This window comes from Aulonocara sp. 'chitande type north' Nkhata Bay, linkage group LG6 (assembly GCF_057382095.1).
Source record: "Aulonocara sp. 'chitande type north' Nkhata Bay isolate Kocher_YH1m ecotype deep benthic linkage group LG6, A_spYH_male_GT1.1, whole genome shotgun sequence".
Taxonomy (NCBI): Eukaryota; Metazoa; Chordata; class Actinopteri; order Cichliformes; family Cichlidae; genus Aulonocara; species Aulonocara sp. 'chitande type north' Nkhata Bay.
In genome coordinates, this window is record NC_141349.1 from 1,783,518 (window position 1) to 1,799,157 (window position 15,640).

The 15,640-nt window shown below is 43.7% G+C and overlaps 1 protein-coding gene and 1 long non-coding RNA gene across 3 annotated transcripts in view; one reads left to right on the top strand and one right to left on the bottom strand.

Annotated features, from left to right (window-relative positions):
* Nucleotides 1-7,566: 7,566 nt before the first annotated feature.
* LOC147326979 (uncharacterized) lies at nt 7,567-9,568 on the bottom strand. Its single transcript, XR_015129783.1, has 3 exons — nt 8,579-9,568; nt 8,351-8,459; nt 7,567-8,231 (listed from the first exon to the last, which is right to left on the bottom strand). It is a non-coding gene; the product is annotated as an uncharacterized LOC147326979 (long non-coding RNA).
* A 4,675-nt stretch (nt 9,569-14,243) lies between these two features.
* zdhhc5a (zDHHC palmitoyltransferase 5a) overlaps nt 14,244-15,640 on the top strand; it is a 33,590-nt gene continuing 32,193 nt past the window's right edge. Inside the window, exon 1 of one of the 2 annotated variants that reach the window (XR_015129782.1) lies at nt 14,244-14,749. The gene's annotated coding sequence lies outside the window, so the exon portion shown is untranslated. The remainder of the gene's footprint in view (nt 14,750-15,640) is intronic. The other variant, XM_086294573.1, reaches the window with a different exon arrangement.

A 15,640-nucleotide genomic window follows, 5' to 3' on the forward strand; every position in this document is an offset into this window, starting at 1 on the left:
ACACAGTCCTCTCTGGTGACATCTGGTGGCCAAATATATGAAGAGCAGCTTGAATCCACAAAATAAAACCAACCGCTTCATTATGACTGCTCACTCGACAGAGTGGAGTTCTGTCTGATATTGAGCCACCGCTGTGTTGCTTTAAACATGTATTTTTGGGGGTGAAAAAAATGTTGTTTATTTCTTTAATACATAATTTTGACCAGTAAACTCTCGTTGTTTAAACATGCACCATGGTGTGGTCTTTCTTTGCTTGTGACTTCTTGATGTTGGTTACAATAATTGAAAAATACCACATTACATATAATATACATATGATAATGTACAACACATTATGGAGTATGCTTCTGCTCTGAGGTCCCGCCTCCTTGTACTTGTGCAATTAATCGCCGGACAGGTATATTTATAAATAATATTATGTTAGGGACATTTTCCTATACATATTTTTGACCTGGGGGTAGAATTGATTGTGAACTGGAAAAGGAAAATGCTTATGAACTTGCAAATTAAAAACATGATGCATTTAAAGCAACCCTTTTTCATTTTTATTTAAAAAGAGAATTTGTTCTAGTGTGCGATGGCCGAACCTGTTCCTTTTCGTGGAGATAATTTCTCTTCACATGGCACAGAGGAGGCTGCAGTGCAGAGAAACTGGTAGAGATGCAGTTATACAGTCTGGGCCCCACAAACTATCAGCTAAAGAGAATAAATAAATTCAATTGCTGCACATTTGGCAGACTAACATTTTAAGATTAATTTAAAAAAAATAAGATATATATTTTTACAACATTACATGTGAAGAGTAAAATGGAAGTTTTTCTAAAGTTATTTAATGATATTTATATTATGAAAATAGGATTTTTGACATTTTACCTTTTTCCCGTTGTCAGATAAAATAAACACGCACAAAACAAAAGCAAACAACCAGAACACAAAGCTGGAAAACCCACCGGATCGACCAAAATCAACTCCAAATCCTCCCACACAACAGAACCTCCTCTATTCCTCGCTGGCTCCAAATCTCTCAGTGGAATGATCAGTGGTTCGCTCTCTGTCACCGTCAAACACTCCACAAATCCCGCGAATGATTCGCTTCCTTATAAACCATTGAATCAGACACCGAAGCAGTTAGGCTCTAACTGACGCTTCGGACGTCACTGATCACGTGACTCTGGCCAAACGAATCAAGCTTCGACACAGTGCTTCTGAAGCTGTGTGTTCATTTTTGTGACACACGCACCGGAGCGTCAGCTTCAAGCAAGAGGACCTGGCTGCAGCCACTGTGGAGCTCCACACTAACCGGAAACACGTGACCTCCACAGTAACCGGAAACACGTGACCTCCACACTAGCCGTAAACACGTAACTTCGGTTAAATCGACTTTGACAGCGACAACTAAATTGCGTTTTTGTTACTATAAAATGGTTTTAAGTGGGGTGTTTTTTTAACACTCTGGGTTTGTTCAAAAAAAATTCACCATCCCCTAAATTGTTCGTGGCCAAAAGTGACACTTGCTGTTTTGTTGATTTATTATTATTTTTACAGTACATCGTGTTGTGCGTTCTGATTGCTGTAGACCATTGTCAATCAATCTAGTCCAGTGTCTCCTGTACAGGAGCGGTCCCTAATAGGCCCACGGACCGGTCCCGGTCCGTGAGTCCTTTGGTACTGTTCCGGGAGAGTTGATCCTCCGGTGTGAAATGTATGGTTGTAGTTTCTGTGTCTTATTTTGAAAGAACTATTTACGCGTTACCATAGCGACCAGAGAGCGTTAAAAAGCAGAGAGGAGGATGTCACTGTCATTGTTGTTGGCGCACAGCTCAAGTCACGTTTATTATTATATTTACAAAATACCACAGTTTCTTTTTTTTATTCTTTTGTTGTATTTATCCGCGACACCTTAAAGGTCGTTCCCTGAAAATATTGTCTGACATTAAAGTGGTCTGTGGTGCAAAAAGGTTGGGGACTCCTGCTGTACAGTACAGAATGCGTTTAGCTTGTCGAATTTACATAAATCTTCGATCGCTAGCAGTGTAACTCTGAAGTGCTGTACTGTATGTTTGTAAGTTTTCTCCCAAACAAACACAACAATGCCGACGAAACGTTTTGCACCCTGAAATGCACCTTTAGGTTTCATTCCATAATCCTGGAGTCATGTTTCTACGAAGGTTTGAACTCTAAGAGTGTTTAAACAAAAGAGAAAAGTGTGAAAATGTTCATGCCTGTCTGAGAAAAGTGTATAAAGCATGTAGTGAGGGGTTTCACAGTCTTAACATCTATAATAATTGTAAAAAATAAAGTTGGCTACTTCATGGATTTCACCTACCGCGGGTTATTTTTAGAACGTAACACCAGCGATAAACGAGGGGCTGCTGTATTATTGATAGTAGAGTCTGGGACATCTAATTGATTAACATCAACATTGATTATTATGCACTATTATTTTTGTTCAAGGAGAGCCAAAAATATAAAGAGGAACTACCAGACCCCCGTCATCAACGAGTGCCCAGTGGAGAGAGTGGACAGCTTCAAATACCTCGGAGTTCACATCACGCAGGACCTGTCATGGTCCTGTCACATCAACACCGTGGTGAAAAAGGCCCGTCAGCGTCTCTACCACCTCAGACGCTTGAGAGACTTCCAACTGCCCTCCAAGGTGCTCAGGAACTTTTACTCCTGCACCATAGAGAGCATCCTGGCGGGAAACATCTTAACCTGGTTTGGGAACAGCACCATGCAGGACAGACGAGCTCTACAGAGGGTTGTGCGGTCAGCTGAGCGCACCATCCGCTCCGAGCTCCCTGACCTGCACTCAATCTACAGCAGGCGGTGCTGGACCAAGGCCAGGAAGATCGTGAAGGACCTCAGCCATCCCAACAACAGACTGTTCTCTCTGTTGAGGTCAGGAAAGCGACCTAGACCAAAACTTCTGGTCTCAGATTTGCTTAAAAACTTTTAAATTAATTAAAAATCCCAGTCTGCAATTAATACAATACAAAACACTTCATAGAGTGCACTATACAGGTCATCGGATGTTCAAGATGGGCTTTACATCTTCCAAAAACTGCTCACACTGTCAAGGCAATACACCAGACAATTACATCCACGCTCTTTGGTTCTGTCCACCAGTGCAAAAGTTTTGGCGCGAGATATGTGAAGACTTATCAAAGTGTCTGAAATGTAACATTCCAACTTCCCCCTTAGTGTGTCTACTGGGCAGCTTAGATAATGTCACTTCAGAAAAGAATATAGCCCATATGATCTTCACTGCCCTATGCATAGCCAAGAAAACAGTCCTCATGAACTGGAAAAATAAAAATAATCTTAATTCTAACCAATATAGAAATTATCTATTAGATTACATTAGTCTTGACACAGCCTCTGCCACCACATTAGATCAATTGCTCTGGGCCCCTTTTATCAGCTCCATCACCTAGTGGGGGTGGGGGGTCATAGTTTGGTCCCGCCTTCACTGTTGTGATTGGTGAGGGGGTAGGGACAGGCTTAGGGCGTCGGGGGGTTCCCCGGAGGCATCTTCCTTGGGGGGCTCAACCCGGGGTAGCGGTCACGTCCGGTTGGGGGCTCTGTTGGCTCTCAGGTGACTGTTTCCTCGCGGCTGCGTGCAGCGGGGCTAGGGGAGGGTCTGTGCTGACGGACGTGGGTTACTGACCTGGCAACCTGGCTGCCCCTGGGTGGGTCCGGGATGGGCGTGAGGTTCTGGGGGCGCTCCGTCTCTGGGCTGGGGCCCGGGCCGGGCCTCGGGGGCTTGGGTCCTGGTTGGTGTGTTGCCGGGGTTGTGGGCGGGTGGGTGCATGGGGGCCCGGCCCTGGAGCAGGGTGCCGCCGGTGCGTCGAGCCGCCTGGGGGGCTCTTCAACTGGTGGGGGGGATGGTCACATCTTGCAGGAGCTTTCCTCTCTTCAGGAACTCTCTGCAGGAGGGGGAGATACAGGAGAGGTGGAGGAAGATCTCAGCCTGGGCGTTTACCGTCTTATGTAGTCTGGAAGATGTGTGGATGGTGGGGTGGGTGCAGTTTTCTCTGTGGTGGGGTTGGGTGGACTGTCCAGGGCTCTGTGGAGCCGGAGGGCGCTACTGCACTGGGCCCCGGTCTGATGGGCCTGGGCCCCCCTTCCCTGGCGGGTCGCGAAGGGTGGGAGTGCCTACTGGGGTCAGCGGGGGAGCTGGCCCCAGGGAGGGGTTACCTGCCCCTCCCTTCCTTCCCTCCCCATCTCCAGCTGCCTCCCTCTTCCCGCTCCTCCACAACCACCCACACATGCAGGGCCTTGGAGTGGGGGTATGTCACCAGGGTGCAGAGGAGGCTACCCCCCCCCCCCCCCCCGTCCCCTTCTGGCTGCCTCTGCCTCAATTTTATCCCACAACTTAGACATTCACATTATTCACACTCTCATTACACATACATATAGGATCTTGGGGGTGGGCACAATCACGGAGTCCAAATTACCATCAGGGTGTATACCTCACCCCTGACGTCGTTGCCCACCTCTCAATTTTAAATACACTTAGTCATTGAGGGCTAGCAGGAGGGACTATGCGCTTACCTGCTGCTCCTTGGCAGGTAGCTCCATGCCCTCCTGGGTTTTAATTGCACCTTAGAACACATATGCATCAACACTACAATGAGCGGGTGGAGGGAGGTTTGGAGTCTTCTCCCACCCCCATTCTCTGCGGCCTGCTGGAGCGGGAGGGCTAGTAGGAGGAGTTGGCCGTCCGACTGCGGTCTGGGGTGTGGGGCCTCCCTGCTGCTGTGGAGTCGGGGTGGTCTGCCTCTCCCCACCGCAGGGAAAAGGGTAACACCACCTGGGTCTGGGTGCAATTCCCCCCTCCAGGGGCAAGGGTACCTAGACCCGGTTTGTAGAGTACGCTTGGGGAGTGTGATTGTGTGTACAGCGTCTCTTTATGTCTGTCTCCACGTTGGTTGAGTGTGGAGTAAGTGCATATGAGAGCATGAGGGTGGGAATGGATGTTTGTGTCTGTGTGTGCCTGTATGTCTGTGTCTATATGTCAGGTTGGGTATCAGACGCCACCTCTCTGGGGACACCTCAGGCCCTCCAAGGTTTGGAGGCCTATCTCCACCCACCACCACTTCCCCTGCCGGTGGCGGACTCCCTCAGGTGTCGGTGTGTTGGTGGTTCTTTGTGTCTGGGGGTGGGCGTCCGGGTACACACCGGCTCACTCCTTGGCGGCCGCTTGTCGGGGCCTGGGGCCTGGGGCTCGCTCGGGCCCCTTTGGAGGTGGGGTGCCCCCGGCCTCTCGGCCTGGGGCTCGGTCACTCAGGCACAGCTGGGGGCCGGCGGAGCTCACGGGCGCGTCACTGCAACTCCCCCTGACTTCTGCTCCGCGGCTGCTGGGCGAGCCCTCATCTGGGACTCTCCTCAGCTCTTACTGGAACAGTGGCGCGGCTGCCCCTCTGTTGGTCTTCCATGGTCTCTTGTGTTCTGGGGGCCTCTGGATGTCTGGAGTTTTGATCTCCTCCATACCCACTTCATGCCCTGGAGGACGGGGCTGTGGCCCCCCCCACACTCCCTAGCAGATCATTACATGGAGAAACCTTTGGAATGCAGGCATGCTGATCCACACAGGTATGCACACATGGGTATTCACAGACGCGGACTAAAGCTTTCTTGGCTTTAAGACATGCATGCGCTCAAAGCACACTGTGCGCTGTCTATCTTGCGTGCTGCACAATATCGTTTATTATTTAGTAAATATTGATATCTATGACTAGCTAGTTTATTGTGATGGTGCTTTGTTTTCTCTATTATTATGTTGCTCTTTGTTGTTTGCTGTCTCCTCTGTTTGTTTTTTTTGTTTGTTTTTTTTTTTTTTTTTTTCTCCATACAGGTGACCCAGGAGTTCTTTTTTTTTTTTTTCTCTCTCTTCCCCCCCCTTCTCACCGTCTCTTCTCCCCTTTGGTTTTCTTTCTTTCTCTCCCCCTCTTTCTCTCATTCATTCCCCCTGTCCTATTTATTAAAAAAAAAAAAAAAAAAAAAAAAAATGACAAAGGATGAACTGAAGCTCTGCCATCACGTAATGTCGCATACTGCTGTTTCTGATGTCATTTAATAAAAAAAAAAAAAAAAAAAAAAAAAAAAAAAAAAAACCAACAACAGACTGTTCTCTCTGTTGAGGTCAGGAAAGCGATTCCACTCCCTGAAGACCAACACAGAGAGACTGAGGAGGAGCTTCTTCCCGCAGGCGATACGGTCTCTCAATCACACCACCACACAGTCCTGACCCACACATATGGTTCTTACACACACACTGGACTTTCTGGACTTTGGTTTTGCACAACACTGGTCACTATATTCTTCATTTCCGGTTAATACTTGTACAGCTGCTGTTATTGTGTATATATTTATTTATATTTATATTTCTTCATACATTCTTATATAGTTCTATATTGTGTATTTTGTTGTACAGTTATTTTATTTTCAACTTTAATTTATATATTTTATCTTATTCTTCCCAGTTAAATTTACCCTTCATTCTAATTTGTGTTGTACAGTTATTTCATTTTTAACCTTAATTTATATTTTATTCCTTCCTAGTTAAATTTACCCTTTTTAATTTTTCATATTTATTTCCTATCTTATTCATAGCCTTTTCCTTTTTTGTTTTCTTTAGGTCACGAGCAGTTGTCCAAGCATTTCACTACATATCGTACTGTGTATGACTGTGTACGTGACAAATAAAATTTGAATTTGAATTTGAATAAAACTCTCTCTCAGCTTGTTTGTTGCCAAAAATGGCCACTTTTTGTGTATGTTCACAAAATGCTATAAAATGTATATTTCTTAAAACATTTTTCTACTTTTACCGACGTGACTCTTTAAAATAGCACCAGTCCTTTTCATCAAAATCAAAATTGTATATAAATTTTTTACTCTTTATAGCCAGTTAGGTTATATATTACCATTAACTTTGAAGATAAAACGGTGATAAAGTCCTAATGTTTTCATGAAACTTCCTTTTTTTCCCCATCTGAGCATCGGGGAAAAGGCTGTCTTGCAATTGTTGAGGTCACTAGTGTGTGCCCCATTTCTTCCAGGATCACTCTCTTTATAGGTTTTAGTGGACTCCTAGTACTGCGAAGTGGTTTCATGGTACAAAGGGATTGTATTCCAAGATCTGGGAGACTGTAGGAATGAGCAGTGATGCCCTTCCTACCATCTTTCCAGAAAAATAAGTGATCTGGTAGCTGTTAGGCTGACTTACAGCAGCAGCACTTTCTGCACCTGCATAAACTGCAGGACACATTTAATAACGGTGTTTGTTGCTGTATGTGCTGCAGCTTAGAATTTTTTAATAATATATATTTTGTTAATATTTTGGCTATGGTGTCTTGTTATGAAATGTACAAGAGTAAAAGTGTTTTTAGCAGGTGCTTCAAAGCTAAGTTTGACTGGGAAACTCAAAGCTCAATAGTCTGTATCAACAGAAATTCACTGCAGCCTATGTAATATTTCATGCGTCATAATTTATTCTACTCTATCTTGCAAATACATATTTGTGTGGCAATGTCATGCACAACACACACAACTATTAGATCCTTAAGATCAAACCCGTGTCATTGTTTTGGTCCACTGCAGTGCAGTAGTCAAAAAAAAGAATAAGTGAAGTGTCCACAGATGGCCAGGATAGAGCCCAGAGTGTTAATGTTTAAAATGTATAAAAATATTATTGATTACAATTCTTTACTATTAATATCAACAATAAGCTTTTTATTTTGAAATTACAAGTTTAAAAAAATGCTGTTACATTTACATTTAATGCTGTTTCACTGTAATCCTTTATTATAAGTATGGACACAGAATCAAGTGAACAACATTTTGAAATAAGTTTAATTGGAATTTTGTACTACGCAAAAAACAAAACAAAACAAAACAACAACAACAACATATTAAACAAACAAACAAACACAGCCAGTGCCTTCATTTGTCCATCACATGTCAAACATAGCACTGACCCTTAGTCCCTGCTCATCAGCACATGCTTTCAAAAAGAGCTCCATGTCCTCTGCAAACTGAAAAACAAAGAGGAACAAGTCCCTTGCTCCAGTGTCTTCTTCCTCTGACATGTCTATTAAGACCCTCTGCTGGTCCCCTTGATGTAAGGACACATATTTGGGCATTGTTACGTGTCCACGGAAAAGTGCCTTATTTTGGACAACCCACTGCACAGCAGGACGCAGATCTTCAACAACTGCTGGCTCCTGTGTCAGGCAAATGGGGATGAAAACATAGTTATTTCTCTGTTGCAGAACAGTTTTTTAACAGTTATTCAAATTTCACTAACCATGTAATTACACTACTGGTTAAAGTGAATACTGACCTGACTGACTTCCTGGAACTTGCGCTTTTTCAGTCTGAAAATGGGCACGTGTTGTCCTTCAAGCACAGCTTTGGCTTCCTCTCTCCAGTGTGCAAATAGCTTGCCAGAGCTACGAAGAGTAAGGCCACAGTGAGGGCATGTCATTTTCATGGACTTTCCATCAGCAGCAGTTTTATTGAACACAGAGGGTAGAGCCAATGAATGTTCTAACAAAGCCTCAGACAAAACCTTGGGGGGGAGACGGGGCTCCTCGAAGAGTACTGCCGGAGGAATACGGGTCTCCTCGGAGAGTTCAGCAGGGAGCAGTCCTGATAATTCAAATTCAAATTCAAATTTTTATTTGTCACGTACACAGTCATACACAGTACGATATGTAGTGAAATGCTTGGACAACTGCTCGTGACCTAAAGAGAACAAAAAAGGAAAAGGCTATGAATAAGATAGGAAATAAATATGAAAAATTAAAAAGGGTAAATTTAACTAGGAAGGAATAAAATATAAATTAAGGTTAAAAATGAAATAACTGTACAACACAAATTAGAATGAAGGGTAAATTTAACTGGGAAGAATAAGATAAAATATATAAATTAAAGTTGAAAATAAAATAACTGTACAACAAAATACACAATATAGAACTATATAAGAATGTATGAAGAAATCTAAATATAAATAAATATATACACAATAACAGCAGCTGTACAAGTATTAACCGGAAATGAAGAATATAGTGACCAGTGTTGTGCAAAACCAAAGTCCAGAAAGTCCAGTGTGTGTGTAAGAACTGTATGTGTGGGTCAGGACTGTGTGGTGGTGTGATTGAGAGACCGTATCCCCTGCGGGAAGAAGCTCCTCCTCAGTCTCTCTGTGTTGGTCTTCAGGGAGCGGAATCGCTTTCCTGACCTCAACAGAGAGAACAGTCTGTTGTTGGGATGGCTGAGGTCCTTCACCATCTTCCTGGCCTTGGTCCAGCACCGCCTGCTGTAGATTGAGTGCAGGTCAGGGAGCTCGGAGCGGATGGTGCGCTCAGCTGACCGCACAACCCTCTGTAGAGCTCGTCTGTCCTGCATGGTGCTGTTCCCGAACCAGGTTAAGATGTTTCCCGTCAGGATGCTCTCGATGGTGCAGGAGTAAAAGTTCCTGAGCACCTTGGAGGGCAGTTGGAAGTCTCTCAAGCGTCTGAGGTGGTAGAGACGCTGACGGGCCTTTTTCACCACGGTGTTGATGTGACAGGACCATGACAGGTCCTGCGTGATGTGAACTCCGAGGTATTTGAAGCTGTCCACTCTCTCCACTGGGCACTCGTTGATGATGGGGGTTGATGGTGGCTGACTTGGCATTGAAGAATGCTGACAAGACAATAAATGCCTTGCCATATCCCCACGCCGTATGATTGTAAGATTACAGACAGGGCGGTGAAAGTGTCCTGTTGTCCTACAAGGCAGCCTGCACCGGCATATCATTTTATCTGTAAGAGAAAAAAACAAACAAACAAACAAACAGATGTAATTTAAATGTAGTTGTATAGAATGCAACCAATTTGTCTAACAATCAGATTGTACATGTTAACAAAAACATCCAAGCCAACCTCAATAATGAAAGCAAAATGGTATGGATCACAAAAGTTATGTCTAGGAAAGTGGTGAAAAGTAAATAAAAATATATTTTATAAAAACACTATTTTTGTTGCAGATGAATAAACTGAACTGTACAATATCAACAGCAACTTTTAAGTCAACAAAGATACTGCAGAAGTGCTTAAAAAAGTGCATATTTATAACTATAAAGTATATTTAATACAAACATACCTTTGAAAGGCAAAGCATTTTTTATATGCACACTTAGATGCTCCTCAATCTTTGCCCTGACAGTAGGGCTGAAAGTGGGGCACAGAGGGCAGTGAAAGAGTCCTCTGCAACACGTGTTGCATTCCTGCAATTCTGGCTTTAAGCCCGAATTCCAGATTGATGTGTGCATCTAAAACAGAGAGAGAAACAGATAAACACCACATACACATTTAAGTTAAGGTTTTAGCAGAAATAACAATTTACAGTTGGCATGTAATAGATTTGGGAAGAAAATCCTTGAAAAAAACCCCACAAGTATTTTACAAGACACTTTCATTTGTGAGACATGTTTCTATTGACATATAACAGTCAATTGAACAGAGGCTAACTAAAATCTGGGCAATAAAAAAGCTGTACAGAAAAGAATAATGAATAGAAGTATTGATAAATATATAAATCTGTTTGTGACGGAATTTGCAGTGTTGACGCTAACCAAAGGTGTCACAAGTACACACGTTCCTTACTACAGTTTAGATACCTCTGTTTAGAAAGCACTGACTCGACTTTTTAGTCAAGTCGAAGCAAGAAGTACAGGGTCTAAAATATCATTTATGTACAAAATTTTGAAGTAATCTTGCGTCCAAAGCACGCGTGCTGATTTACAAATGTACGGATTACAAAGTACAGATACGCGTGCTACAATGTGAGAAGTAGAAGTATAAAGAAGTATACAGTAGGCACAAAAAAGTACAGCAGTAAAGATACCAGAAAATTCTACTTAAGTACAGTATTGAAGTATTCGTTATTTTGCATCTCTGACGCCAACAATAAATCATACTCTAATGCAAAATGTGGTTTTTGCTTCTTCTCGCCCACAGAAGCCGTTAATCCAGCTCTCCTACTGAAACCAGGCCCAGGAAAAAGCATATCTGTGTGTTTCTCTGCCATGGAGCACGATGAAAAAACATTCAAATAAGGAGGAATGTTGTTGTAACGCTAAATAAGTGGCAACATGATCATTGTAAGAAAACTAGACGATTCCTAGAATTATGAAATCACTAACGGAAAATTTATTTAAGAAAGACTTAACCAACCTTTGCGATCAACTTGCAAGACTTCCACGGTATCCATGCGTGCTTCCGGCTACTGTGGAGGTCACGTGTTTCCGGTTAGTGTGGAGGTCACGTGTTTCCGGTTAGTGTGGAGGTCACGTGCTTCCGGCTACTGTGGAGGTCACGTGTTTCCGGTTAGTGTGGAGCTCCACAGTGGCTGCAGCCAGACCCTTCTCGCTTCAAGCGGGCCATCACCAATTTTTGGATCAAGAGGTTACCTGCTCTACCACCTGAGCTACAGCCACATATGATTAAATACTAATCATCAGTGCCATAAACAGTATTATACGATTTGGTTTAGCTGTGAGTAAAACATCAGCAAGAGCTCCTCCTCCTTTCTCTCCTTCTTTAATGTTTATTCTGTGCAGGCACAGACAAATGTGACGGGATTTAAACACAGTGGAAAACACAGTAAACAACACTCGGAACACAACAGCACATATTAGAGTCTATCAGTAGAAATATAGAATTACTTGAGACTATGTCTTGTCATGTCTGGTAAAGTCCAGAGAGCTTGTACAGAGTGAACAGAAAAAGTGATAACACTGCAAAGATAAGAGGTGTACGTATGTACATTTGTGTATGTGAGACATGCTTTAGTGTTAGTGCCTTAGACTAAACTCACTAAAGTGTCTTTATTTTAGGCACCATACATGCTGTAAAATCTAATCGAATACACAACACCCACAAATAACTTGATATGGCGTAGTTGATATATAATAGGACGCTTGAAGATGTGCTTATTTGAGAGTTTAGAAATGTGTTAGGTAGGATGTAGAATTATTGTAGAGACACTGACACTGCCTGGATGCAATAAAGGCCTGAGTGTGTCATGAATTTGGGAGTAGATTTCTAGGAGGCCCTCCCCCACTTTGAACTGTGACAGTAAGACAAAGAGAAGTTAATGTTGAGTGGAAATTCCCCAGGGGAGACCTGGGTGGGGGTCTCCGTGTTTGTAATATGTTAACTCTGTTTTCTCTGTTGTGTAGAGGAATTTGGTGTAGCTTGGGTGAGGAGATTACTTTTGTGACCTGCAGGAAGTCACATACACAGAGACACACACACAGTGCTTTGACTGTTATGACGCACCCACACCTACATGCACACTCACTCACGTGCACTCACATAGACACACGGGTACGCGCACACACAGGCACTCACGTGCTCGTGCGTACACACACAGACACAGAGTTTGCAGCACACCGTGGGGGTTTTATGATGGGGTCGCTGGCACCTCTCCCCTTCTAGAAGATGCTTAAATGAAGATGAATGAAGGTGAATAAAGGTTTTGTGAAAATGACTACTGAGTCCGGTGCCGTCTCTGGATGCTCGAGGAATAAAAAGAACCGGGTGACTGATTTCATAACACATTGTAGACAGAGAGAATGTTGTAGTTATGGTGTAGCCAGCCTATTGTATCCACCTGTTGTGTGTTATTGTGACATTGTTCAGCAGTGGTGATTAAGGCCTGTGTACATTGTTGTACATGTGTGTGCAGTGTCTTGCTTGATTGCAATGCTGCTCTGATTTGTTGTAGAATTATATGAATAAATAAAGGTCCCTGAAAATGTTATATCAAACAGTTGCGTTTCTGTTGAAGCTCCTAACATTCGAGATGACTGGGAAACAGCTCTGAACCCGCACAACCATCATTCATTTTCTTGACTACTTATACAAATTAGGGTTTCTAGACCATATCCCAGCTGATACTGGGCTGAGGTGTGTTGCACCCTGGGCACAATACCAGAGCTGTAGAGTGTTTAAAGTCGAGTCCTTGAGGCAGCTCTTGTTGTGATTTGGTGCTCTATAAATGAAAATAAACTGAACTAACACAGAGACATGTTTATGGACTGTGTGGGACGGCCAGAGTACCCAGAGGAGGCACAACAAACTACAACAAAAAATGAATCTGGGTATGTTACACCCAACACTGATACCAACTGTCAGCTGTTTTCTTGAGAACGCTCTTTATTGTTTTGAAGGAAGAAAAACAAAACCACCGTCAGTTAGAATAACTCTCTTTGTTCACATTTATGTTTTTGGTTTGTAAGTATCCCTGCTTTGCATCCTGGCTTATTAGAACAGTGTGATGCTCTTAGCAGTGGTCTGATGTTCATACCTTGGTCAATGTAGAAAGAAGTGGTGCTAAAAAAAAAAGTACACATAAACAACAGCACATGATGTGCTACACTGAGTCATTGTTTCATTAATAACACCACAGAGGCATTGTGTGTTACATTTAAATTTCACTGGAATAAGGAAAGGTGTAGTCAATAATCCTGTTAAATAACTGAGACTACAATATTCACCAGTACTGATTGTGAATTTTGTTATGACTGATTGGTCTACATGAAGTGATAAGTAGTGAAAAAATGTAACCTATTCTTTACTAATCAGGTTTTTAGACTGAAGTGCACATAATGACCCCCACCCCCTCTGAGAAGTGGGTCATCACAAAATCCATTGGTTTTTGTTTTCAATTCTATGATTGCCCCTTCACCAACTGTCCAGTCTTTCAAGAAGCACACACACACACACACACACACACACACACACACACACACCGTGCCATAATACAGCCGCATCTATGTTTTTCCTGTGGCAGGATTTTAGATTTAATATTAGCGATTTTGTGTCTGTGGCTGCTGATGGGGGACTTGTTTGTGCGCTTATCACAGCGCCTGCTGTCCATTTAATCTCTCCTTTGTGTTGTTGGTGTATGCGTGTGCGTGTGTTAGTCCTATAACGAGAATACGGGTGCACATACACATATAACAAACATACGTTACTGTGTCAGTGTGTCACATGAAAGGATTAAACCCTCAGCTTATGTAGCATCCAGCCTCAGTGACAATAACGTTCAGCTGCAAGTATTTTAACACGTGTGGGTGCTGCTCTGTGCTGCTCTATCAATTTTATCACGATAAAGAGCAATCATGACGCTCGGCGTTCAGGGGGCGGGGACTGGGGAGGGCTTGCAGGTGCAGAAGGAATACAATACGCTTGTAGGGTGATTGACAGCCCTGTTGTCCAATCACTGTTATTTTTATTGCGATAAGTCTGCTGTTGGACGCTGGCATCAGAGTTTAATAGTACTGAGAAATATGTCGCTCTTTGAGAGTCTGTTACCCAGTAATACTATGGATTTGTGAGAAGAACACGTAATTATTGTGGGATTACGTTTATTTGGCGGCCTCTCGGCGTTGCACGGGCCTGGATAAGTTACAAACCGAGCAGCCTCTTCTACGAACAGTTGGTCAAGCTAGCCGCCTGTAGTAAAATGACGGAAGACGTATCGGTGGGCTGCTAGCTGATTATTTATCTTTGAATTAGCCAGGAACTGGTACAGCTAGCTACCAAGACAAGACCCCATCACCGCTGAAAGGCTGGAGTATGGATTTCTGACGGATACAACGACTTTTCTGTCATTCTAACCGCAGGAAGAAAAAACATGACCAACAGTGAAACATCGGGTTTACTGTGTTTGGAACTGAACCTCGCAGGTGAGATGAATTGTTAGCTAGCTGCTAGCCAGGGTTAAGCAGTACAGACCTAGGTAGCTCACGGTTAGCTCATGTTAATGCTTACTCGGGCAGCAGCGTTATACTGAGCTTTAGCAGTCGGTGGAGTGCCTGTATGAATGGTATTTTTAGATGTCCACATAGCTCATAGTAGCAAGGCAGAGCCCGTGTCTGTGGCCGTACTCTCGCGTCCTGTGGCTCGGCTTCGTTTTCTCCATCCCACTCATTTCATGAAGATAGGCGTGTAAGCTAGCTATCACCGGAATTGAAATCTTAGCGAAATTTTCTCCAATCCCTTTGACGTTAGCACCATTCTCGGTGGCTAATGCTCTGCGTCCCCACCCCGGCTTCAGTGTGGGCTGTGTGTCGCTCACTCGGGGGCTCAGAACATTCCGTCAGCTTCTGCTTCCTGAGTATTGGCAGTGAAGCCCTGACACCACTGCACGGTGTCTCTGAAAGGATGGTAATGATAACGGCCACCATGTTAACACTGGCAGCTTCACAGAGCCGTTTAGCGTGACGCCCTGTTCGTCTGTAAAGACCAGCCTGGCAGGGCCGAGTCTGGTCCGCTGCCCGCTTCCTTCATGTAAATCGGGCAGCCGCCTGGCTCTGCGGGATCAGCCGAACATCCCCGCGCTGCACTTGACACGTTACTGGGTTTTTTCCTTTTTCAACGCGATTAAAATGACAATTCACAGCCAGTGTTCGGAGATTATAATCTTTGAGTAAAAGCCATCCTTTTTCCACTTTGCATATATCAAGGCTCTGTCTGCTGCTGGGACTGCAGCAGGATATACACACCCAGTATCTGTGTGTGCATAGGTGCTGACAGCGCTGTAGGCTGCTTCAGATGGAAGGTGGTGCCATTGTGCT